This window comes from Perognathus longimembris, chromosome 18 (assembly GCF_023159225.1).
Source record: "Perognathus longimembris pacificus isolate PPM17 chromosome 18, ASM2315922v1, whole genome shotgun sequence".
Classification (NCBI taxonomy): Eukaryota; Metazoa; Chordata; class Mammalia; order Rodentia; family Heteromyidae; genus Perognathus; species Perognathus longimembris.
This window is the reverse complement of record NC_063178.1, coordinates 46,811,919-46,837,752: the sequence shown is the minus strand read 5'-3', so window position 1 is coordinate 46,837,752 and position 25,834 is coordinate 46,811,919. Positions and strand designations below refer to the sequence as shown.

Sequence of the window (25,834 nt, the reverse complement as noted above, 5' to 3'; positions counted from 1 at the left end):
TGAACCTTATGGAAATTTTTATAGGCACCTTTATCTCCATCAAACACCGGGATGGAAACCTATTGTTATGCTTTTAAATCTTACCAACAACCACACGTGCGCGCACACACACACACACACACACAAAAAAATACCTGAGCGCTCTTTAAAATTGCTTTGATTGGCCATTTAAATTTTCTGGAATTCCAGCGGCAAATGATATTAATTTGCCCATAATAGAACCACGTGGTTGAATAAAAAACAAAAGGGAAACCTGTTAATTACACACTCCCAACATGACAATTTTAAATCACAGTGGACAAGCAAACCCTTTTATCCATCTAGAAAAACTCCAGTTGATTTTATATCTTTGAACTGGTAAACATGGAAGTTCAATCAAATTACCTATTGCTGTATCAAAACTCTTTGTTTTCCTTTCAATATTCCATTTTAGTTTATAATTTGAGGCTTTCCTGTCTCCAACCCCGTCTGCAGCTGACACAGAGAGAAAAGTGCAGGCAAGCACAGCGGGGTGCTTGCCTCTCTCAGCTGCAGCGCAATCGGCCAGCCCAGGCGAGCCTGGGCACGCCCCTCACCTGGGGGGAATGGGTGGGGCCCCGCCTCCAATATGGCGCGCCCCATTGTGCTCCACGTGTGTGTTAAGTCAGAGAAATCAGGATTCAACCAACTCACCCGAATTTCTGAGCTTAACGACCATCGGCGGGCATAAAGCAGTTTGCCGGGCTGCAGCAGCCCACGCACCCCAACTGGGACACCATCCCATGGTCTAAACTGCACGCCACGCTTTTTTTTTTTTTTTTTTTTTTTTTTTTTTTTTTTTTAATCCATCCGCGGGCTGGGGCCGCACTGGCTCCAGCCCAGCCATTGTAAATACAAGTCTGGCCAAAGCAGCAGCCATCCCCAACGCTCTGCCGCCGCCATGCCACAGCTTCCCACATGGCGGAACCGCGCTTCCGCCACGCCGTGCTCGGCCGCCGAAATGTTACCGCAAAAGACGCCTGGTGCCACGCGGGCCCCAGCGCACGCAGCTCGCGAACCCGGGCCGCGCAGAGCCCAGTGTACTCAGCTCAGCCCGCGCAAGCCAAATCGCTCCGGCGCTCGGCCACCCACTGCTTCTCAAACGCCGCTGCGGGTGCCGGGACCGCCGTCTGGCCCGGGGCGCACAGAGCAGAACTAACCGACCCCAGCCCGGGGTCGCATTCCTCTTGCTCCGGCCCCACTGCTCCACTGACATGCTTCCGCGGGAAGCGCGCCCCGCTCCCTCCGCCGCCCGGCGCCAAATCGCCACGGCGGGGCAACTCTCTGGCGCCGCGTCCCGCGAGCCTGTCTTGTCTCCATGCTTCTGCCCCATCTGGATGGGCAGGACCCTCCTCTAAAACCCTACTTAGCAAAATCTGTGGGGATACTGTACCCCGAACTTCTCGGCCGTACAATTCGGTCCCCGTTCGGGCGCCATTTATGTTGGGGTTCTGGACCCCCTTTCTCCCCCCACGGGGAGAATGGTAACCACAAACTCTATGAAAGAGCACCCAGCCTGGCCCTCCGCCAGCGGAAGGCCAAAGGCGTGCTCACATGGGCAAACGCTAAGTAGAGGACGGGTTGCTGAAGCTTCCCCTCCCTCCAGTTCCCCCCACATGTTACCGAGGGCGGAGGCGAAAGGAAGGCATCAGGGACACGCTGCGGTGGTGGAATGCGTCTCAAAGACTTTAATATGGAAGGGCACTTATATAGAAGTAATGGCGGGAAAGAAAGGGGGCTGGCCAAAGGGTCAATCATAGGCTAGGGGTCACGTTCATCAAGTGACATCACGAAACTTCCCTTTGTGGGCGGGACAATCCCATCATGGTGGCACACACGTGTTCACCTCCCAAGGGGTAGAGGTCAAAAGGTGGGAGGGGCTTCTATTGTCCCAAGGCTGGTGGAAGGGCAGTCTTTCCCAGGCCATAATAATCCCCAACACCCTTGACATAGCCCAGTGGCTTTATGGAAAATCCAAGCTCCAGGCTAATGGTCACTCACCCTGGTTGGGGTTTCAAATCTGTCATTATCGTTGTGGATGGAAGTAGAGCGCTCAGTCAGGAGAAGTTACCTCGGTGATATTAGCATTTCCCTAGCCTCAGGTCCCTCCCCTCTTTGAGCAGCCTGCACCTAAGAGAGCTGTAAGTCTGCCAGGACTGTCGTCAGGGGCTCACCAGTATCTACCTTTAAAGGAGTTTGTTTTTCTGGATGAAGCTGTGACAATAGAGCTATAACTGATTTCAACACATTCTCAACATGGGTCAATCTATCTTTAGTAGGCCCATTGCATAATTTCTCCTCAGAGTCTGAGCCATCTGAGTCTTCCTTAATATCTAACCCAGTGGGTTCAGATCTTATTTATTTTCTCAGCTCTTCCAGGGCAGCAGCATGTGCTCCTGGGGCTGGGCAACGCTCATAGGATCCCTGTTCAGTTTTTCTCATTGACTGATTGAATTTAATCTGTTCATGTTTAGTATCTAAACAATCTCTGACCAGTTTCCAAAGAGTAAAAGCATCCACTGGGGTTTTTTCAGGGCCTTTTGTGTCATAATGTCCCTGAACCCTTTTCCCTACTTTTTGCCGAACTTCTAAGTTAATGGTTCCTTCCTCTGGGAACCAGCGGCATATTTCCTCGATGAAGTGAAAGAAATGTTCCAACTGACTTTGCCCCACTTTCACTCCCCGGGCCTGAAGCGTCCCTTTCAGGGCTTTCATGTACAGCATGCAACTGTTACTTTGTCCCATTGTATTTTACTCTTGACTATATTTTTCTGCACTCTCTCCCACTCTCTTTCCCAAGTGATCGGACGTCCTCTTACCTCAGCGGTGTCCTTGCCTTCCTCCCAGGTTTTCAGGACCCTGTTCGGGCACCACTTCTGCTGAGCCAGCCGGCAGCAAAGAGGAAATCCTGATTGAGAGGGTGAGGATTAAAGAAAAAGAAAGATAGATAAGAGAAAAAAGAAGATGAGACAAAAGATGGGGTGCCGGAGGTCTGCATCTCGAGATTGTAACTCAAGACTGCAGCGAGGTATCATGAAGGACGATGTAGAATTAGCATGTACAGGAAACCCAGTAGGCAATGAAGTCACTCATATATTATATACTTGACTATTATTAGGAATGCAAATTCTATGATTTATGAATAGCATTACAGTACAGCCTGGAATACAACTGTTGGAGTCAGTTGTAAAAATAAAGGGGTTCCAATGCCAGAAGCTGCAAAGTCTCCCATTTTAAGGCTATAGGTTTCCTGGTACCCCAGACCTCAGTTCCACAGTCACATCTGTGTTATTGTGTTGCTCCTGGTCACAGCGGATTAGGGAGCTTGAGGAAGGTTGCAACTCTGGTGTTCCAGAACAGTTGATAAAATAGATTTTTTTTTTTTGCCAATTCAGGGACTTGTACTCAAGGCCTAAGCACTGTCCCTGGCTTCTTTTTCTCATGGCTAGCACTCTACCTCTAATTCTTATTGAGAAGTTAGAACTGATGAAATAGGTATAAATCCTCACTCCCAACCATTCCTGCATACAGGTAAGAAACCTTATGAGTGGAACAAATGTGGAAAATCCTTCACTCATAAGTCATCAGTCATGACACATATGAAAATTCACACCTGAGAGAAACCTTATAAATGTAACCGATGTGAGAAATCCTTCACCCAGAAGTCTCACTCAGCATGCATAAGAGAATCCATACAGGTGAGAAACATTATGAATGAAACAAATGTGGAAAATCCTTTGTCCAGTACTTGGATCTTAGCACACATAAGAGAATTCACACAGGAGAAAAACCTTATGACTATAACAAATGTGGAAAGTCTTTCACCTGGAAGGCAGACCTTACTGTTCATCAGAGAACACACACAGGTGAGAAACCACATGAATGTAACATATGTGGAAAGTCCTTCACTCAGGAGAAAACCTTTCTCAGTCATAAGAGAATTTAAATATGTGTGAAACCTTATAAAGGTAACACATGTGGAAAGTATTTCACCTGGAAGACACAACTCAGTTTGCATCAGAGAACCTACATAGGTGAGAAATGTTATGTAACTGATGTGCACTGTTTTTTCTTAAAAGGGCACTGTATTCTTAAACCTAAGTTGATTGTAAGGATGGAGCAAGGAACAGGACCATGGAATGGAAAATCCCCAGACAAGAATTTCACATGTAAGTGAGTGCATCTTGCACAGTGATGTTGGAGCCAGAGCCCAATTGGTATGTCCACATTGAGCTGTACTGAGCAATGATGTTCCTAATTCTCCTGAATTGTGTGTGTGTGTTTGTGTGTGTGTGTGTGTGTGTGTGTGTGTGTCAAAGAACTAGGTGATCCTTTGTCAGAAAGACATGTGAATCAAGAATTCATGTGGAGATGTACTGAGTTTTGTGTGGGAGTAGAGTTAAAGGTAGCAATTCCCCTTTGTCTTTGTGCAAATCATCCTTTAAAAGGGGGGGGGGGGGCAATGTGCAGGAGATTCCATTTTCTGAGGAAGTAAAAAGGATGCCGGTTCAATTTTCAGGTAAGGACAAAAGCTTGTCAGTGGTGATGGGCAGAGTCTGGGATTCAGAGCTAAAGCTTTTAATCTAGAGAAGAGTAATTCTTAGTGAGAAGTTAGAACTGAAGAAATATGTATAAATCCTCAATCCTAACCATTCCTGCTAAGGTAAAAGGCAAAAGGACCTATAAAACACTCTTATGGTCAATGAATCTAGAAAATGTTCTTATTCTTACAAGGTAACTAACAGTATGAAACTGTAACCTCTCTGTACATCAGTTTGATAATAAAAATTTGAAAAAAAGAGAGAAAATGTTCTTATTCTTAACTTACTAGTTGAGACGCAAAGCAGCACAACATATTATTTCAAGAAAATAAAAGAAAACTAACCCTCTATAACCTAACAAAACAATATTAAAAACTGTTACTTTGCATTGTAAAATATCAGTAGTGCATGAGGAAAAATGGACATATTTCTCATACATTAATTCCTAATATTGATATTTTAAAATCTAGAATAATTAAGATATGAGGAAATGTTCTATCTTTATATTAAGAAATGTTTTTATCTCATTCATGTTTTTTTTTTATCATTTTAGATGTCCAAAAAATGGATGACATGATTAAGACATGTCAAGAAAGTACAATGAACGTGTATGTGAAGTAGCAGTCAGTAATAGCAACACAGTGGAGGAAAGAGTTAGATTATTAACAACTTTTAATTTGAGCTCAAAACATATGCCAGAGCTGATTAGGAATAATGGAAACTACTTAGGAATGAGGACTGACGAGTTCATTGACTGTCAGAACATGCTATTCTACAGTGAGCCTGGTGAGATGCATGCTGCATATAAGCCTGGTGCCTCTCATGTAATTGAACAATCCCTCAGATGTTCCAAGCATTTCCATCAACATTATGAGAGTCCAAATGAACAGCAGTATTTTGAGTATGACTGGAAAGGGATAGTATTAAACTCAGAGACCATACTCTTTAGACATAATTGCATTTGTGTGGAAGAGCTCTCCTATAACGACAATGGATATAGAGAGGCTATGATAATTCTGCTCTCATTGACCAAGAAATGCTTCTAAGAGGGGGGAAAAACACCGGGATGTACTAAATGTGAGAAACCATTGTATGTACTTAAGACCCATAGTTACTACACATGAGACAATTCACACCGTAGTGAAACCTTGTACATGCAATGAATGTATGAAATATTTCAGTAAGGAAATACACCTTACAAAACATCAGAGCCAATATCGAGTGGAGAAGCCTGATGAGTATAGCAAATGTGCAACCCCTATCAATCAGATGTCAGATATGGCTTTTCAACTTCAAACTCACAAAGGAGAGAAACCCTATGAATATGATGAATATAAGAAATCTTTCACCAAGAAGTCAGCTCTCTACATGCATGAGAGTACTCTAATAGGCAAGCAATTTTATGAAGATAACAAATATGGAAAGTCTTTTACTTGGAAAGCAAGCCTTACTGTTCATCAGAGAACACACACAGATAGTAAACCTAATGACTGTAACGAATGTGGAAAGTCCTTCACTAGTGAGTCAACTTTCAGAAGGCATTAGAGAACACACACAGGAGATAAATCTTAAGAGTGTAACAAATATGGGAGGTCATTCAAGCAGAACTCACTCCTCAGCAGGCATAAGAGAATTCACACAGGAGAGAAACCTTATAATTGTAATAGATAAGGAAAGTCTTTAACCCAGATTTCAAGCCTTACTGTTCATCAGAGAATACACAGGTGTGAAACCTTATAACTGTAACCAACGTGAAAAATTTTTCACCCAGAAGTCATTACTCAGCATTCATATGAGAATGCATACAGGTAAGAAACCTTATGAATGTAACAAATGTGCAAAGTACTTTGTCTACAACTTGGATCTCAGCACACATAAGAGAATTCACACAGGCGAAAAACCTTATGAATGTAACATCTGTGGAAAGTCCTTCACTCAGCAGTCAGCTCTTCTCAGGCATAAGAGAATTCACACTGGTGAGAAACCTTATGAATGTAACCAATGTGGCAAATCTTTCAAGCAGAAGTCATACCTCCACAGTCATAAGAGAATTCACATAGGTGAGAAACCTTATACATGTAATATATGTGGAAAGTCTTTCACCTGGAAGACACAACTCAGTTTGCATCAGAGAACCCACATAGGTGAGAAATGTTATGTAACTGATGCTCAGTGTCTTTCAAGCAGAAGTCACACCTCAGTATGTATCATAGAACACACTCAGGAGAGAAGCCTCAAGAATGTGACAGATGTGGGTCCTTGACCCAGAAAGCATCCATCAGTTTGCATCATAGAGTATATAAAGGAGAGAAACCTTGTAAATATAACAAATATGGAAAGTCTTTCACCCAGAAGGCATGGCTCAGTGTTCATCATAGAATACACACAGGAGAGAAGCCTTATGACTGTACCAAATGTGGAAGGTCTTTCAAGTAGAAGTCATACCTCAGTTTGCATCAGAGAATACACACACAGGAGATAAACCTTATGAATGCAGCAGATATGGAAATTGTTTCAGGCAGAAGTCAACCCTCAATATGCATCAGAGAACATACACAGGAGAGAGACCACATGAATGTAGAAAATGTGGAAAATCTTTCACTTGAAAGGCACACCTCAGTGTTCAGAGCATACACAGGAGAGAATTCTTATGAGTGTAACAAGTATGGGAAGCCCTCCAACCAATAGTCACATCTCACTATGCATCAGAGACCTAGAAAACTATCAGAGAAAACTAATGGATGTAACTATCATGTTTTAATAAGTCACTCTTTAGTGTGCATCATACAACATACAGAGGAGAAGAACTTTATGAGTATAATAAATGTTACAAAACACTTCTCAACAGGTATCAGAGACCTGAACACATGACAGAATCTCTAAATTTAAAGAATAGAGGAAGTTTATCAAGCTGTCAACTTTCAGCAAGCATTAGAGCATTCAAACGTGAAAGAAACCCAATGTAAGAAAATCCTCTGTCAGAAATTAGTTACACAGAAAGTAAATTATACAGAGAAATCTTACATGACAGAGGTAACCTAGGTGTCCTTTAAACCTGGCCACTCACTGAGCCAACATTTCTTGCCTGAATATTTCTATACCTGAATATTATCCAAAGGATTTGGACAAAAGTGATGGGCATTACTTCCAGGCTTGACAAATGGAAAGTGAAGTTTTTGATTTGTATCTTTTATAATAAAGAATGGCTTGCCAAAGTAATTTTATACCCTCTTCTCAGAAGTACAATCTCCAGCCCTTTTCATCTGGAGTCAAAATGTCCAAGTTGATTTAGAGAGGAGTGGAGGAGGAGGGGAGGTTGGGAGAAAGACTGTCAGGATTTGAGCCAAGGAAATAAGAACATGAATTTATTCACTGCTTCCCTGAAGTCTCTCATTTTATGTATGATCCATATGTCTTTTATCACAAATAACTTAGTATTTCCAGTTCACTTTTGGAATGTGGAACATCTAAGAAAAGATACTATTCTTTGTTCATTACAGAATACACATGGCAGTGAAATCTGTCCTGGCATCTCTTCTTCCCAAGTTTATGGTACAGAGAACATGGATAGGAAACACGTTTGGGGATATATTTTCTTTGTGTGTATAGTTCTGCAGCTTGAAATTGAGGTTATGCACTGTCCATAAGCTTTCTTTGTTCAAGGCTAATGCTCTGCCACTCAAGCCACAGCTCCACTTTTTGGGAGGGTGGGGTTCTGCTGGTTAAATAAAGACAAGAGTCTGAAGCATTTTTCCTGCCTAACAGGCTTCAGTCCACATTCATGAATCAGCATTTTGGTTAGCCATGATTACGGACTGAGGCCCTGGTGCCTAACTCAGAACTTAATATTTTCTAGGGCTTGAACTCAGGGTGTGGGCACTCTCCTTGAGCTTTATCCTCTCAAGACTAGTGCACTACCACTTGAGCTACAGCTCCAATTCTGGCATTTGGGGTGGTTAGTTGGAGATAATAGTCTCATGCACTTGCCTGGCATAGCTGGCTTTGAACTGTGACCCTCAAATCTCAGTCTCTTTAGTAGCTAGGATTACAGGTGTGAGCCTGATTGAAAATGTATTTTGTATAGCAAAATCTATAATGAAGAGAAACTAATCCAGACTGGTAATATGGACAAATAGAAGGATTCATGTTTTTGAGCATGTACAATTGAAACTAAAACAGTGGTTTTCTGCTGATGGATTGATTCCCAGTATGTATTTGGCATTCTTGGTGCAGTTTGAGTGATGAAAACTAGGAAAGAGAAGCATATGAACTCTTGGTTTTGAGTGTATTGTATATAAATTATGTCTTACAGGTTGTTTTCTTAATGTACTAGCATAGCTGATAGTACATTTTTTAGTTTAAATACAATGACTTTATGAGGATTTTCCTCATTACAAGCTGCCGTGGCTTTATTTTAGTTTGTTAAGTATGTGAGAAAGTGCTTCTTGGATGGTATTGCCTAATCTTGCACATGCCAAGCATTGGGCTTAAACATGGTTATTCAGCTATAGTTTCAGCATCTGCCAACCCTTCATTCCCTGTAGATAGTTTCACCAGAACAATTGTGACATGCTTGTGTTAAAAATAGTTCTGGCAGTACTATAAACAATTAGGAATGTGGAAAGAATGAGGAACAAATATTAGTTCAAAGACATACAGAAAATGAAAACCAAGTACCAGTAATTCATGCCTATAATTCTAGCTACTTGGGAGACTAAGGATCTGGAAAATTATGAGTTACACCCACCCTGGAATGGCCACCTTTGAAGTCTCCATCTTGAAAATAATCATCCAAATTTCCCTCTTACTCCAACATAGTTACAATCATGTTTTATGTATCTATATATGTAAATATATACACAACTATGAAGTATACAATATATGGTTATGTCATATACAATATTCTATATGCATGTAGATACATGTATTCTAGATACATATGTGATATCTATCTACATATGTTTATAAGACAAAAATTATATACAATTTATCTGTTTATATATGCATCTGTAGATAAATGAAAAGGAGAGAGAAAGGTCTTCATTTAAATGCTTGTGCCATATAGTTGGCCTCTTTCACTGCCCTTCACCATGACTAGTCTCAACCTATCATCTCAGTAGTTTGTACTGGGGGCCTCCAAATGCAGTGCTACACCTGGAAAACTGCATCCCTTAGACAATAGCCTCTTGCAGCTTGTCGACCAGGACAAAGGGAAAATTCTGCACAATTGTAATTATTACTTTCACGCCACGGACCTCTTATTATCTTTCCTCTTCCATCAGCATCTGCAGCTTTGCACCACCAACTTGTAAGGCAGAAAAAAAATACAGTAACATCTAGGGGCTCAGAAGTCTGACTTCTGTCAGTTGGTTCAAGGGGGGAGTGGGGGTTTCTCTTCCTTTTCCCTGTAGTCCGGAAACTCTTCTGTCTTCTACCAGCTCAAACACAAAGTTATTCGCAGATAGATATACAATGTTCATTCACTGAAGCCTATGCTAAATTAAGTGGGAAGAAAATCCATCATTCATTCCATATTTCTTATCCAGATAGTATAACTGGGACCCCCAAAAAGCAAGTGGAGGAATTTCTTCATAGTATTATTCTAACTGCTTTGGTATCAATATATCACTTAAAATGTTATAAACCAGACACCCTGAAACCCACGACAATGAAGTCACCAGCACTCATTTGGACTAGGAGTCTTTTATTTAGCATCTGTTCACTGTTGGGGATGAGAAAAAATAAAGAAGGAATTGGATGAATTTAAAATGTAATTGCAATTGTACTAACATTATAGGAACAAAATTGTAAACATTCCCAGGAATGTTTCACCTTTGCCTCAGGATAACACTTGTTTGATAACTAACAAGCTGTTTTTGTTTCTGTAACTCTGCTTCTGCTCCCTCCTGATTAATATAGCTAACGTGCCCTCCAGCCTCCTGCCAATTCTAAGGCAATCCCTAGGCAGAAAACCTGTAGCCGAAAGGTTACACATGAAAGTAACTTCTGAATCAGTCATTGGCTAAAACAAAAGGCCTGAGGGCTCAATCTTGTATCGACCTCCCTCTTCTACCTGTCCCAGCTGTAATGCTTAAAAGTCAATGCTGACCCCCACCCAAGGCCATCCATCCCCTGGGATCCCAGCCTCAGGGGCTGACCTAAGTGTCAGCGCATTCTGGCCCCGCTCAATATTTTTTGCTCTCTCTCTGATCTGACTGGTCTCATTGATCATTGACTTCGGGACACCACAAGATTCGCCACCACCGGGATGGTGAAGAACAGGACTGGGCTTCCATAGGGCTGGATTTTAGACAAAACACACATGTACCATATGCATATGGCCACTTACTACACACAGGTGGTCAGGAAAGTTAGGCAAAGCAAGCAAGCATACATACAGGACAAGAATTGGCAGTAGGTTATTACAAACAGCAAGCCAAATACTCTCTCTTCATTCAATTCTTAGTTCTGGATGTGACTGCTATTTACCTATTTAACTTCTTAACCTTAAATCATTCAATTTCTGGAATGTCCCCTAAACTAAAACATGAAAATTGAGTGGCCTTCCCCAATATTTTCTTTTCTATAGGTCACGCAGCTATAGGTCAAGCTGCTTTTGGCTCCTGTCATTCTGCTTAAGTTTGACCTTCCCCTGGCTCACTACCTGCTTTTTCTAGAGACTCAAAAAAGAGAGGGTGTTGGCTGGGGATATGGCCTAGTGGCAAGAGTGCTTGCCTCGTATACATGAGGCCCTAGGTTCGATTCCCCAGCACCACATATACAGAAAATGGCCAGAAGTGGCACTGTGGCTCAAGTGGCAGAGTGCTAGCCTTGAGCGGGAAGAAGCCAGGGACAGTGCTCAGGCCCTGAGTCCAAACCCCAGGACTGGCCAAAAAAAAAAAAAAAAAAGAGAGGGTGTTCCCCTCCATCTTTCACTTGGTTTCCACAGTACTATCTCCGAATCAGAAAGCATCACTTGTAAACTGTCAGCTGGATGACACTGAAACACCCAAAAGGCCCAAGCATCTATGTGCTCTTGGGATCTAGGCTAGCACTGCTGAAACCCTTAAGCAACCTAACTTACCTTAGGGTGCACATGGCAATGTGGGAAATGTTGTTTCCTTCATGGCACCAATCCTGTGCCAGTGCCTAACAGGTCTCCTTGTGAGATTGCGCCTGTCTGCCCACTGACATTTTTTCCCCGTCTGTAAATTTCCGTTCCTCTGTCTTTATCCAGCTTTGGGGAAGTGCTGTGAAGTATGTGTTTGCATTCCCATGTTTGGAGCCACCGAGTGAGGGCCCAGCCTGTGTTCAGTGGGCCATGGGACTGTGACCTGAAGGGATCCCGGGGAGGGAAGGTGTCAGGTAAGAAGCGCGGGCCAGTTTGGGACTGGAGTCTGGCCTCTGCGTGCTCCTCCATTTGGGCTTCCCGAGTGGGCACCGCTGTCAGCCTGGGCGCAGGAAGAGGAAGAACCTGGGCGCCAGGGCTCTGTACGCAAGTTGGTTGTTGTCCAGAGCTGAAGAGCCAGGGAGGTGCGCCCACACACTCCCTCACTGAGGTTCTGCTGCGCACCCATGTGATGGCCTTCACTTTGCCCTGCGGAAAGGCGAGCATGGCGACAGTGATAGTGAAACCGTGAAGTGTGCGAGGGCGCTGGGGCTTATAATATTGAAGTTGTTTTTTCAGGTTCTAGGTGGTTGCTCCTGTAATATGGAGGTCAGATCTGGCCAGCGAAAGAGGGCAGAAGATGACTCCATCTCCACTATGCCCCCGGCCCTGGTCTGCTCAGAAGCCCAGGGAAGATTCCCACTCCTTGTAAACAATATCCCCTGTCCTCCGTCCCCCTTCAGCTGGCCAGTTCTTGATAGGCGTGCCTCGATTCCTACAGGAAGGGAAGCCCCATCCCCAGATAATGGGAGGTCCTGAACGCCGAGAGACTGTGGAACGCACATGGCCTATAGGTTTCCGAACCCATCTGTCAAGTGTTTGGAACTGGGAGTTTCCTGTGACCATGCCCCATGACCTGAGCCTATTTAGGAGCAGGGTAGCTAGGGTGCCATTATGCCATGCCACATGTTCGAGTCTTGTTCATCCCCATGGCGTCCCAATTCACCTCTCCATCGGAGCTGAATTGGTTTGTTGGTACTTGGAAATCCTCCAGAAGTAAGTCTCTGTGCCACTGTCCTGGTCTGTGTTATATGTTTTTCTGAAACTGGGGACAGGTCTATCCAGGACTTCCCCAATAAATCCATCTTTTTACTTGACACTGTCTCTGAGTGGTGGACTCTTGGAGGGATGGGGGATCACCATTACACTCCTAGAGTTTTTCTAATCTGCTCAGGGCTTATTAGCCTTCATAGCCTGGTTTCAGTTCAGCCACATTTGTACACAACCTTGTTTCTAGGGACTGTTTTACATGGGATATTGGAGTACAGTGCAAGGGTCATGTAGTTATACAATGAAGCCTATCAGTGTTTAAAGGAGGGCATGTTGTCATAGGAATCTCCTTCTTAAAAGAAGAGATCATATGAAGTCTGACAACTCTTAAAAAGCAGAGAAAAGCACAGGAAAGAGATCTATTTAGGTTTCTTTGCCTTAAGCAATAATCGGTTCCACTCTCCACAACACAAGATTCATGTGATACTGGTTCCTGTAACACTCTCAGTCACTTGGTGCTTGAAGGTTTAGAACAACTTTTAGGGCAAGAGATCAGGTGAACTGAATAATAAGCCAGAGTCATGTTATCAGAGGGGAAATGTGGCTGTGGTTTGGGGGTGGAGGGATAAGATCACATTCACAAGTGAAGGTGTCTATATACTAATATGGTAGCTGTATTTTCATTAATCTTTCAGTCTCCTCTTCCAAATATTATTTCTGTTATATCTCAGACTTATCCTAAATGTCCCATGTATGCTGATGCTGATGCTAGCTCTAACTTGTTAGTTCTCCCTGCCAGTTCAGAAAGTGTTGTAAGGGTTTTTTGGCCTTAGAAGGAAAACAACAAAAGTAAAATTAAGGGAGTATGCCTTTCCCAAGGTTGTATGGTTTGAAGATATAACATTTCCTGAACGTTTAGCTAGGCTTACTCATTTTCTCACAATCTGCTCCAAGTGCTATTGTTTATTCACTTAGCAAATTGATTTTGGGAATGGAAGTCAATGAAGAAAAACATTACTTTAAAATATCTTGTTTGAAACAATGTCTCCTCCTCTCCTCCTCTCCTCCTCTCCTCTTGTCCTCCTCTCCTCCTCTCCTCCTCTCCACCTCTGATTCTATTTTTATACTCAGAATTCCCATTAGGATTGTGAGTTTATAATATTGCTAACGTTAATGTTCTATATTTTATTCCTCTCCTGTTGACAAATGACATATTCTCTTACAGCATAACCCTATTTTACATTACTTAAAACGGTAGGGACTGCCTCTACTTTGCTTCAAAACTATTAATAACATATAATTTAAATGCAGTACAATGCCCTTTTAATGTGTGCTAGTATTGGTTCATTAGTTGAAGGTGTGGGCAATGACCATGCATGAGCTTCTTTTGCTAAAGGCTAACCTTGTACTATTTCAGCCATAGCTCCACTTCAAGCTAGTTTTGTGTTTTATTGTAGACAAAAGCTTCCCAGACATTGCTGGCCCAGCTAGATTCAATTTGTGGTCCTCCAATCTCAGACTCAGAGTAACTAGGAATACAGATATGAGTAACCAGATTCCTGCTGCAATGCTTTCCAATTTCTAATACAATAATCTGAAATAGAACAGTAAATGTTTTGGCACACATGTTCAGTCATTGATGTGTATGAAAATAGTCCAAATATCAAAACAAAAAGAAAATAGCCCATCCCAAATCAATATACCACTGTTTTCAAGCCTTGTGATTAGCCTGTAATGAATTAATTTTTTTAAGTAAGAAAGCATTCTTATGACGTAGCAAAATTCAACAATAATGTGCAAATGTTGGTTTTCAATAATTCCTGTGGTTTTTACGAGCACCAATATCCTCCCAAATGTCAACAGAGTCGATTTTCGTTTTTTTAATACTTCACTGTAAAAGTTTACATTATTTTACTTTATTTTATTATAAAATTGCATTAAAAACTGCATAATACCATTTTGTATGTAATGAACTAATTCATACTCCCAAGTACACAGCCATATCATTTATTTTAAATGTTATGGATCTCTATTTTGGGGTGTACTCAGGTTGGTGTTTTGTGTTGCTATTGTTTCAGTAAGGTGTGGCTCTAATCATCATGTTGCTTGATTATGGATGGTTGGTTTAGGATTGTGTCACTGCTACGAACATTATTTTCTGCTGCTCATTTATAAGGACTTGTATCTCCAGCAGGAAAGCCAAGGTTCTTCATATGACTGTGTTTAGGAAGATGAGCACTGAGGCCTTTTAAAACATGTGCTGATGGGCTGGGAATATGGCCTAGTGGTAAGAGAGCCTGTTTCATATACATGAAGCCCTGGGTTCAATTCCCCAGTACCACATATATGGAAAACGGCCAGAAGTGGTGCTGTGGCTCAAGTGGCAGAGTGCTAGGCTTGAGCAAAAAGAAGCCAGGGACAGTGCTCAGGCCCTGAGTCCCAGGCCCAGGACTGGCAAAAAAAAAAAAAAAAAAAAATGTGCTGACACTATCTGTACTTTTTTACCAATTCTGTATGTAATTAACATAGAAATGAATTGGTTTTATAATATCTACTGACCAAGTAATGAATTGCAATGCTGTACTGGAAAACAAATTTTCTTGCCCGTAAAGAAGGATTTATTCTTTTGTAGCCCATGTATGAGGTTTTGAGCAGGAAAATCTGGGGAAAATTTGCAATAGTTCATACTGAGTACTTCATTTTCCTTTTCTCCCAGTCTTGTTTCCAGAATCTTCTGTTCATTCTAAACAGCAACACAGAATGGATGGATCTCTGGTGAGTTGCTTTTTGTTTCTTACTTTATTTTGTTTTCTTGATTTTGTTTCTGCCAAACCTAGGACTTGGACTCAGGGCGTGAGCCCAGTCTCTGGCTTTATTTTTCTTAAGGCCAGCACTCTACCACTCCACAGCACTTCTTCTGGTTGTTTCTGTGTATGTAGTCCTGCGAATCAAACTCAGGTCTTCATGCATGCTAGGCAAGCACTCTACCACTAAGCCACATCCCAATCCTGTTTCTAGATTTTTTGATATGAAAAAAAAGTGGTCACACTGTTAAGTGATTCAGCCCAGGGTACTTGAATTACTGTTCATATAGTTCTTGTTTTATTTGTTTTGTTTTGTTGCCAGTCCTGGGGCGTGGACTCTGTACTGTCCCTGACTTCTTTTTGCTCAAGGGTGGTATTCCACCTCTTGAGCCACAGCTCCACTTCTGGCTTTTTTCTGTATATGTGATACTGAGGAATCGAACCCAGGGCTTCATGTATACTGAAAAGCCAAAATTACTCCATTTTCAGGCATCCTCCATTTTGTTGATTGTTTAAACTATGAGTAGACTTGTTTGTACTGAAACTGTTGAGCTGTAATTCCTTAAACCAAGCTATCTTTAAGCCAGCAAGGCCCCACTCTGTGCCTGTAATCTTGGGCCTGCACAAACTCCGGGAAATGACCATGCAAGCCCAAGATAAACGGGCACTGTGAGCAAACCCAGGCCACCAATTTACTCCATCTAGTAGGACAGCTCATCATAACCCAGACAGCCGGGAAAATCTTTGACAGCCCTGGAATGCCCGTAGCCCAGAGCCAATCAGATCTGTAAACACCTGGTTGCTGTAACTTTGTGGGTTTTGCCTTTATAATCCCTGTAAGATTTCAGCTCGGGGTCCTCCTCCATATCTTCGCTGCATCGGTGAATGGGAAGAGACCAAAGCCACAGCTTGCCTGAAAAAAGCCTTGCTTTTGCGTTTCGGAACATCTGGCTCTCGATGGTTTTCTTGGAGGTCGTCTCGCGACTTTAGGTATTACAGTATGAGACGAGCACTTTACCACTAGGCCATATTCCTAGCCCCATGTTCATATAGTTCTTGTTAGTGTTCACTTCCCATATAAATGCGGTAGACTTTAGACTTGTGTATTCTTCAAAAGCACAATAGATAAATCCTATGACTGTTCATGGTGTTGGTTTACTGGAAACTTCTGCTATATTTCATTTTGTCATCTTTCTACACAACAATCCTGTCTGGCTGCATTAAACATTCTTAATTATCTCAGTTATTGATAGTACATATTGCTTTATTTTGGGCTCCCATATCTTCCATCCATCTATAACATTTCTCCTCTTCCACGTATGAAGCAGTAGAATCCTTGAATATTCAGCTCCTGTTCCTCTCTATCCCAGTATCCAGAGCCATCATTCTTTCTGTGTATGAGTTTGTTAATCCTTGGAAACTCAAGAAGAGACTTCAAGCCATTTATGTTCCTTTTTACTTGGTGTATTTTATTTAACGGATTGCATTCAAGGTTCATCCGTACTATACTATATAGCATAATTTTAAATGCATTTATCTATTGTTTTATGTGTTCTTACCTTTGTTGGTGAGCAATTGTGATGTGTTTCTCCAAATAGTTGTTACAGTCCTTACTTTACATCTTTTGTGTAGAAATGTAGAAGAAGAAGTGCTGGGTCATATGCCAGTATGTTTCCGTGTTTAATTCACTTTATTATTGTCTATATCATCTTTGATTGTTTTACATTCCTGGCAGATGTGCACCAAAGGTCACATTATTTTTACATACTTCCCAGAGCATATTAGATTTAAGGACTGTGGCCTGTTGTGTGTATTTTTTTTTAACAACGTGCATACTGACATGTAAAATGTAATTACTTCATTGTGATTTTGTGAGTAGTTGTTGTGAAGTGATTCTACCAGCTCATATATTCTTTTGAAAAGCATGTTGTATATTAGCTTGTAACTACACTGGTAGTTTGACGGTTATGTTAATAAAGAAGTAACCATATATTTATGTATAGAACAAAGGCCATCCTTACGCTGAAGCGTGACACTTCATAAGTGAAACCTACAGAAAAATTGTTCTGCTAATATGTAGTAAAATTTATCAAACAAACTATACATACTCTTCCAGGCATCTACATATACTTAGTATTGTCATGTCAGATTAGTAGCACCTATAAATTTTTATCTTGTCACTTTTGCTAGAAAAGAGAAATGTTTTGATGAAGTAGGGAAATTCTGTATTAGTTATTGTGTTCTTAGTTATCTATTTAATATAGAGCCAAGTATTTCTACTATGATATTTCTTTTTTCTTCTCTATAGATAATGGAGCAAGCTCCAAATATTTTGTGTAAGAGAAAAGCACACATGTAGAAGAATAAAATTCCAGACTTGATGTTATGACTCAGAGATAATTACTTGTTGGAAATGAGCCATTACAGGAGCCGGTGTCCTTTGAAGATGAAGTTATGGACCTCAATTGGGAGGAGTGGCAGGACCTGGACATTGGATATATCATCTAGAGTAGAATGTTCGTTACTACTGAAAATAAGATCTGGAAATCACTAATTTAAAGTGGGCATTTAAAATGCACTCGATTAAAAATCCAAGCTGTAACTTGGCAATTTAGTTTACACCTGTAATCCCAGCTACTGAAATCTAAGCTATCCCATTTAGAAAATTCCCCAAGAGACTCCTTTTCTTCAATTAACCATAAAAATATCTAGGAGGCACATTGTCATTGAAAGAGGTAGAACCCTAGCCTTGAACAAAAGAGGTCAGAGGCTTACAATCCAAAGCTTGTACTTATAGGAAAAATCAACCGTGGAGCTAATGAGAAATAAAAAACCAGATTTTGGAGTTACTTTTATACCAGAATGTCTGAGATCATTACCGGAAAGGTGTCCCAGTATGAGCAACAGTTCTCCACTGTTTCTTTTCTTTTCTTTTATTTGCAAATCCTGGGGCTTGAATTCAAGGGCCTAACCACTGTCCCTGCCTTCCTTTAACCACAGTACTACTTCTGGCCTATTCCATATATACGGTACTGAGGAGTCATACCCAGGGCATCATGTATAGGAGGAAAGAATTCTACAATTAGGCCATATTTTCAGCCCTCCACTGTTTCTTTTTAACAGGGCCCTGTGTTTCTATACCTAAGGTGATTCTCAACCTGGAGGAAGGTGCAGAACCATGAGTGGGAGAGGCCCGGGACAAGAATTTCACAGGTTAGTAAATGCACCCTACAGAGTGCTCTTGGAGACAGAGCACAGGTGGTAAGTTCGTGTTGAGCTGTACTGAGCAATAATGTTCCTTGTTCCCCTGTGTCTTGTGTTTGGTGGAGAACTATGGGATTCTTTGTCTTAAGAGCAGGGATTCAAGAATTCATATGGGGACACACTGAATTCTGTGTGGGCATAGCATTAAAGTTAGCAAATCTCTTTCTCTTCCTGATATTCATTCTTACACTATACAAAGACAGTGAGAAATGTACAAATTATGTCATTTCTGGGATATAAGATTATGCAGGTGTCATGAAATCAAGAGGACACCATGGATACTGTCCTCTAAGGAGGAAAATAGCTTATCTGTGGTTGTGGGATTTAGTGCCAAAGCTTTTAGTATGGCAAGAATGATTACCTGGGTGTTGATTAGGAATATCCTTTATCATAAATGGTTCTAAGGTCAGGAATGTCAGGAAATGAATTTTGATGAGGCTTTTTGTAATATGGTGAGAAAAGGATTTTAAAACTCCCACATATGCCTATAGTAATTCTTAGGGAGAAACTGGACCTGAAGAAATATATGCATAAGTCCTTAGTTCTGGGAACTATTCCTGGGAATGAGGAATGAGGAGTCCATTGCATATCAGAATATGGTTCTCCAATGTGAGCATGCTGGATCCAGGCCTGGTGTAACTCATGTAGTTGAAAATCCGTTAGCCATATAGAGCCTTTTATTAAACATTCTGAGAGTTCAATTGAGCAGCAGGATTTCGAGGATGAAGAGACCATATTCTTTAGAAATAATTGTGTTTGTTGCGAGAACTTTCTTACAACCATAATGAATATATACAAGGCAATGTTAAGTCCGCTTTCATTGGAGAAGAAATACTACAGTTAGTGAGGAAAACACCCGAATGCACTGTATGGGAGAAAACATTCTGCTTCAGACCTACAGTCAGTAGACGTCAGAAAGAACACACTGGAAACCATCCCTGTTCATGGTTTGAATCTGAGAAATCTTTCAGTAAGGAAATAGACCTTACTAACCATCAGAACAAATATCCAGAGGAGAAGTCTGATAAGCATAAGAAAGGTGGAAAGAAAACTTATGAATGTACCAAATGTGGAAAGTCCTTCAAACACAGGTCAGCTCTAAAAGCACATAATAGAATACACAAAGGTGAGAAACCTTAGGAATGTAATAAAGGTAAAACATCCTTCATTGACAGGTCAACTCTAGAAAAACATAATAGAATTCACACAGGTGAAAAACATCATCAATGTAACAAATGTGGAAAGTCATTCACCTACAGCTCAAATCTAAATGCACATACTAGAATTCATACAGGTGAGAAATCATTTGAATGTAACCAATGTGGGAAGTCTTTTACCTGGAAAGCACACCTAAGTGTTCATCACAGAACTCATAAAGGAGAGAAACCTTCTGAATGTAACACATGTGGAAAGTCTTTTGCCAAGAAAGCATACACTAGTGTTCATGAGAGAACATATATAGGAGTGAATGTAACTAATGTGGAATATATGAATGTAACTAATGTGGAAAGTCCTTCACCCAGCAGTCAGAAGCATAAGAGAAATCACGCCGATGAGAAACTATGAATGTAACAAATGTAGAAAATCTTTCACACAGAAGTCCACTCTCAATGTGCACAATGAACACACCCAGAAGAAAAGTCATGAATATGACAAATGTGGAAAATCTTCCAACCAGAAGTGAAAGCTCAATATGCACCAAAGAACTGTCTCTTCCTTTTTGTACAACGTTCTCTGAGTATAACATGCTGTCAGGAATTTCTTTACTTTGGTGTAAGTGAATGTGGTTGAGATTGAAATGTTCATTAAATGCTTTGTTTTGTATTGGACTCGATGTGGTTTTGGATGCCTAACCTCAAATGACCGTTCTCTTTTTTATATTTAATGACTGGTGATGAGTCACTTATGACTGATTCACTCTTAGCCCATTCTGGTGTTCTGCTGAGTGAATAAGAGTAAAACACCACTTTAGATAATGTGAAGAGCATGCATTTTCTCACTGCTCTGGTGGCTGAAGTGAAGTTCTTAGGAGGATGAATATCTGTCACCACTACTATCATTTCCTGTAGTTCCTTTTAGTTAATTGTGCCAAAACACAAGTGAGATGTGGTTTTCTAAAAATTAGTTCTGGCAGAAATATAAAAATTATAAAGTGGGAGAAAATGAGGAACAAGAAGTACTTAAGAGATGCTTACAGAAATCCAAGCAATGATAGAGACAAGTAGTAAGAGTTAGAACTGTAGTATACATTTGGTAGAGTAAAACAGAGGGAAAAATTATCATCAAGGGTTTCTGATTGCATAGGTAGGTACCTACCTAGATTCTTTCTGTGGAGTTTAAGGAAAAATGTTAGCTTCTCGATATTTCATCTTAAATTGATTAATTATTATGAACAAGATTCTTTTGAGGGTAAGTAGTCATCAAAAGGGGTTACAATTCCATTAGTCAGGATATGAGAACAATGCTTCTTGACAATATTACCCCTTTCGTTCTCTCCCATGTTATCCTTTCCCATTCCTATGCACGAATTTCATATATTCTTTTTACAGAATGTATATTGTATACATAATAGGTTTGCCTTTATGCTTGCTTCATATCTCTTCCGTTTCCCTCCCAGGAAAAAAATACATGTTTCCAAATCATAGTGGTAGTGTTTACTTCATTCTGAGGTTTATCCAGGTATTATAGTTCTTGTATTATATCTGCTATGGACATTGGGAGACAACTAAAGAAAGGATTCCGAAAGTTCATCGTGCATTAAGACCTTGAGGATTTATTACATTCAAAATTCTGCTCTGTAGACATCAATGTTTTTAAGTATCAAGTCCTGAGTAAGGAGGATCATCACTACTTTGATTTCTTTAAATGTGGATTTCTGACAAACTCCATTAGAATGCTGATGATTCTGCCTCATAAGTAACTGTAACTTGCACCGAAATCAAGCACCTTTTCATCTAGAATTCATTTCTGCTGAGATGTATTCAGAAAAGTATTTATACCCTGGAGAGACTTAAGCTGAACATTCCAAGAGTGAAGTATCCTAGTGTGATACTGGTGGCTTACCCCTTGTAACCTGTACTATTCATTAGGGTGAGACCTGATGATCACACTTCAAAGCTAGTGTTGGCAGGAAGTTTGGGACTTTTACTTCTCTAAACTACTAAAAACTCAAATGTAGAGCAAAAACGAAGAAAGTGCACCTGACCAGTATTCAAACCCTAGTATTATGGTACTTTCACAAAATGATCAAGATGATGGTGATATCAACAACAACAATTCTGTCAATGATAATAAAAAAAAGTCTGGACTGTATTATATATATATGGAAAAGAAAACCAGAAAACCTAAAGTGAACTATATATGAAAACTTGTTGTGGGGGCTAGAATAAGATCCATGTCAGGGTTCTTGTATTCATCAAGTAGTCTAAAAGCATCTTAAAGCTACCCAGGCACTGTGTCATTCCTGTAATCCTATTTACTCAGGAGGCTGAGATCTGGGGATTGCATTTCCAAAGTAGCCTGGGCAGTTAAGTTTTGTAAGACTCAAATGTCCAATTAAGCAGCAAGAATTTGGAGGTGGACCTGTGGCTTTATTGTAAAGCAAAGAGAACACATGATGATTCTTCAAGGTGTGAGTGGAGCATTTGAGGGAGGGAGGCAAAGAATCTCCGCATTATATGTTACCAGGTTCTATTTTCAAAAATATCTACTGCATATTATGACTGCATTATCGAGACATTTAGTACCTTTGAATGTACTCTACTTGCTTGTGGCTTAATTCTCTGCTAAAATTCTCTTTGTAAGGTCCAACCCAGAAGGGCTCCATGCAGATTCCCCCTACCTGTTTAAGTCTGGGCCCAGTATCTGCATTAGCTAGGCAACTGGTATATCTGGAGGCACTTACCTCCCCCTTCTCTGAGCTCACATCCAATCCATTTGCACAAACCTCCCACTTTTCCCTTTATAATCAGGGTAAATTCAAGTCACCTTTCTCTTTCCTTTTGTCCCTTGCTTTCTGTTGTTCTCTTTATCCTTTTCTCTTCTTCCTTCCCTTCTGTCTCTCCATACCTCCAACTTATGCATGCGGGCCAGCAGTTTTCTCTCACCACACACCCCCGCCCCCCTTTCCCAATGAACTTTCTTCCTAAACTATGTGGCTGGTTCCTTACAGGGAACCATTCACTTGTATAAATTTCATTCACTCATTTAGTGAGTGAATTAAAACTTCATCATGACCACGTTCTAGATTCTTGAGCTACACTGCTTCTGCTGTTGATCACAACTGCTAGGGAGGCAAACATGCAGTGGTACAAAGTGGTGTACTCAGGGCCCTGTGAAATACATACTGCAATCAAGACGGTGGTGTCACCTTATAAGCCAGTAAGAATCTTCTGTGAAGAATTATGGTGGCCACTAGACTATTTTTTTTTTTGCCAGTCCTGGACCTTGGACTCAGGGCCTGAGTATTGTCCCTGGCGTCTTTTGCTCAAGCCTACCACTTTGCCACTTGAGCCACAGCACCACTTCTGGCCATTTTCTATACTGCCCCACCCTCCACCTTGTGCCCTTGGGAAGAATGCCAGCCCAGGCATTATGGGGAGGTTCTGAGGGTCCAGCAGCATTAGGACCAGGATGACTAAATTTCTCAAGGTTCCTCACAGTCCACTGTATTGGACACTTTAAGTGTGATGTTCAGTTGCCCATGTGGGGTCTGTTATTGTGGCGAGTGGCAGGAGAATGTGGATGCATTGGTATAGGATATGTAAAAGACCAGGGCTGGGCCCAGGTCCTTGGGTCTCCTCTGGGCTTGAGCAGGGCCCACTTGGTCTGCCCTACCTCTTCCCAATTTTTCTTTCCTATTTCACTCTTATAGAATCCTGCCATGGGTAAGCTTTAGCTTGATGCTGGGCAAGGATGTGTGGTGAGGGGAAGCAGATGACTGAGGTAGAACAAGTGTCAACACTCAGACAACTTGCGATTGAGTGCATGGGGAATCTTGCATCCAGCATCCTGCCTCTCAAGCAAAGGCAGAAGGCCAGAATAAACCATGAGACAATTAGAGGAGAAAATCCATGTGTTGGCAGGAAGAAAAAAGACCTGCATTGCCATTAGTTGTTGTGACCTATATAGGTGAAACTAGGCATAAACTAGCCAAATTCAATATAATAAAATGTGTGTACATGTATATATGTTTTAAAGTGTACATATATACAGGTATATTTTGCTTTGGCAAGATCAAATTATCTTGACAATCAGGAATTAAAGCTCTTCTTTACAAGCTCACATAACAAGATTTATAATGATTAATGGATTTTTAAATTTTTGACATGGTCCATTAGTGTGGAAAACTGTTCATAGTCAGTAGTTCATTGGTGGTTTATGCCTGGAGTCCTAGGTTCTGTGCAGTCTGAGAATTGTGGATTTATCTGTACTTAACTAGCCAAAACGTAGAAGAACAGGTTGTTTCCAGTGGTAGAGCAGGAGGCATGAGGTGTTACCATCTGTAATCCTAGTAGTTCAGGAGGCTGAGATCTGAGAACCTAATTTTTAGTTTACTAACCAACACTCAGGAGTTGAGGGCAACTGAAATAGTGCACCACCAGTCTTTAGGGGCTCACACCCATAACCCTAGCTGCTTAGGAGACTGAGACCTGAGAACCTTATCTCCAGTTAACCAGCAACCCCTTAGGAGTTGGCTGAAGTAGTAATATACCAGTCTTGAGGGGCTCACAAGTTTAATCCTAGCTGCTCAGGAGGCTGAGTTCAGATCTTCATCATTCAAAGACAGGCTATGTAGGAAAGTCTATGGGAAATTTAACCATAACCCAGATGGAAGGAAGTGCTATGGCTAAATGTAGGGAGCATTGTCCTTGAGTAAATAAACTCAATGGCAGGACCTAGACTATGAATTCAAGACCCAGAATTGACACAAGATACAGATAGTGAGGGCTTTCTTTCAGATTTATTTTTTTAAAGCTACTGTTATTGATGAGAGAACTAGCAGATTTTTCTTTCTGTTTTTACATTCACAATACCCTTCACTATTTTATTTTTACTGACTTTTAGTGCTCTACTATTCCAGGCACACCTGTACTTCTGACTTTGCTTAATGAATTGTAGATTTGAATGTTACAAAAGTGTCCTTCCAGAATTGGCCTCAAAGAGGGATTTTCAGATCTCAGATTTCTTAGTATCTAGGACACCAGGCAAGAGCCATTAGCTAATGGCTAAATACTGAATTTTGAAAGTTCTATTTTTTAAAAAAAGTAGAGTCTGTGTTTACATTTGTCTATATAAATGAGTGAAAGTCACTTGACATTGTGAGATTGGTAGCCAGCCTCAGCATCTCTTGCAAAAGTGGGCATGACGTATCCTTTCCTTGTATTTTGACTATCTCCAAATCTGAGCAAAATCCAAGTAAATCCTACTTCTTAAGACTGAATGAAAAACATGCCAAGATTCAGAACTTAGGAGGAAGGAAATGTGAGGCACAATTAACACAGTAATTGGAAGTATGTATGTGCAAAGAGAAACATGGAGCAGATGTAGCCTAAATTTCCTCCCTGACACTTTCTGTGAAAACCACACAGGCATTTCTTTGGTGTTGAGCTGCATTTTGAATCCGAGCTTGACTGTTGGCCAAAGAAATTTGTGTACAGAGAAAACAGAAGACATTTTGGGAATCCAGGTTGGAAATTGAGTTTAAACAAATTTCCTGAGTTCAGAGTTTCAGGTAGTTTGCAAATACATAGGAATTATTGACTAGGCAGATTTGTTTTACCAAATATACATCTGATCTCAGGCCTGAGAAAAACACAATATTCAGGAAGGATGGCAAGGTTCTGGGTGAGACAATGAGAAGCGATTCTATCTCCAGAGGCTATCAATCTGAGTTTCACTTTGAAAGTGTTCAAGTATGTACTGAGAAAACTTATGTTTTGAATAGAATGTTTATGATTAAAAAGTCATTCCGTAATTTAAAAATCTAAGCTTAATTTCTTCACTAATCTATAAAAGTATACCATTATACAGATTTATGGTTTTCTATG

At 40.9% G+C, this 25,834-nt stretch overlaps 1 long non-coding RNA gene across 1 annotated transcript; it reads left to right on the top strand.

Moving 5' to 3' along the window:
* The first annotated feature begins 4,152 nt into the window (after window positions 1-4,152).
* LOC125366803 lies at window positions 4,153-5,265 on the top strand. The gene is made up of 2 exons (XR_007213976.1): window positions 4,153-4,187; window positions 5,113-5,265. It is a non-coding gene; the product is annotated as an uncharacterized LOC125366803 (long non-coding RNA).
* The last annotated feature ends 20,569 nt before the right edge of the window (window positions 5,266-25,834 follow it).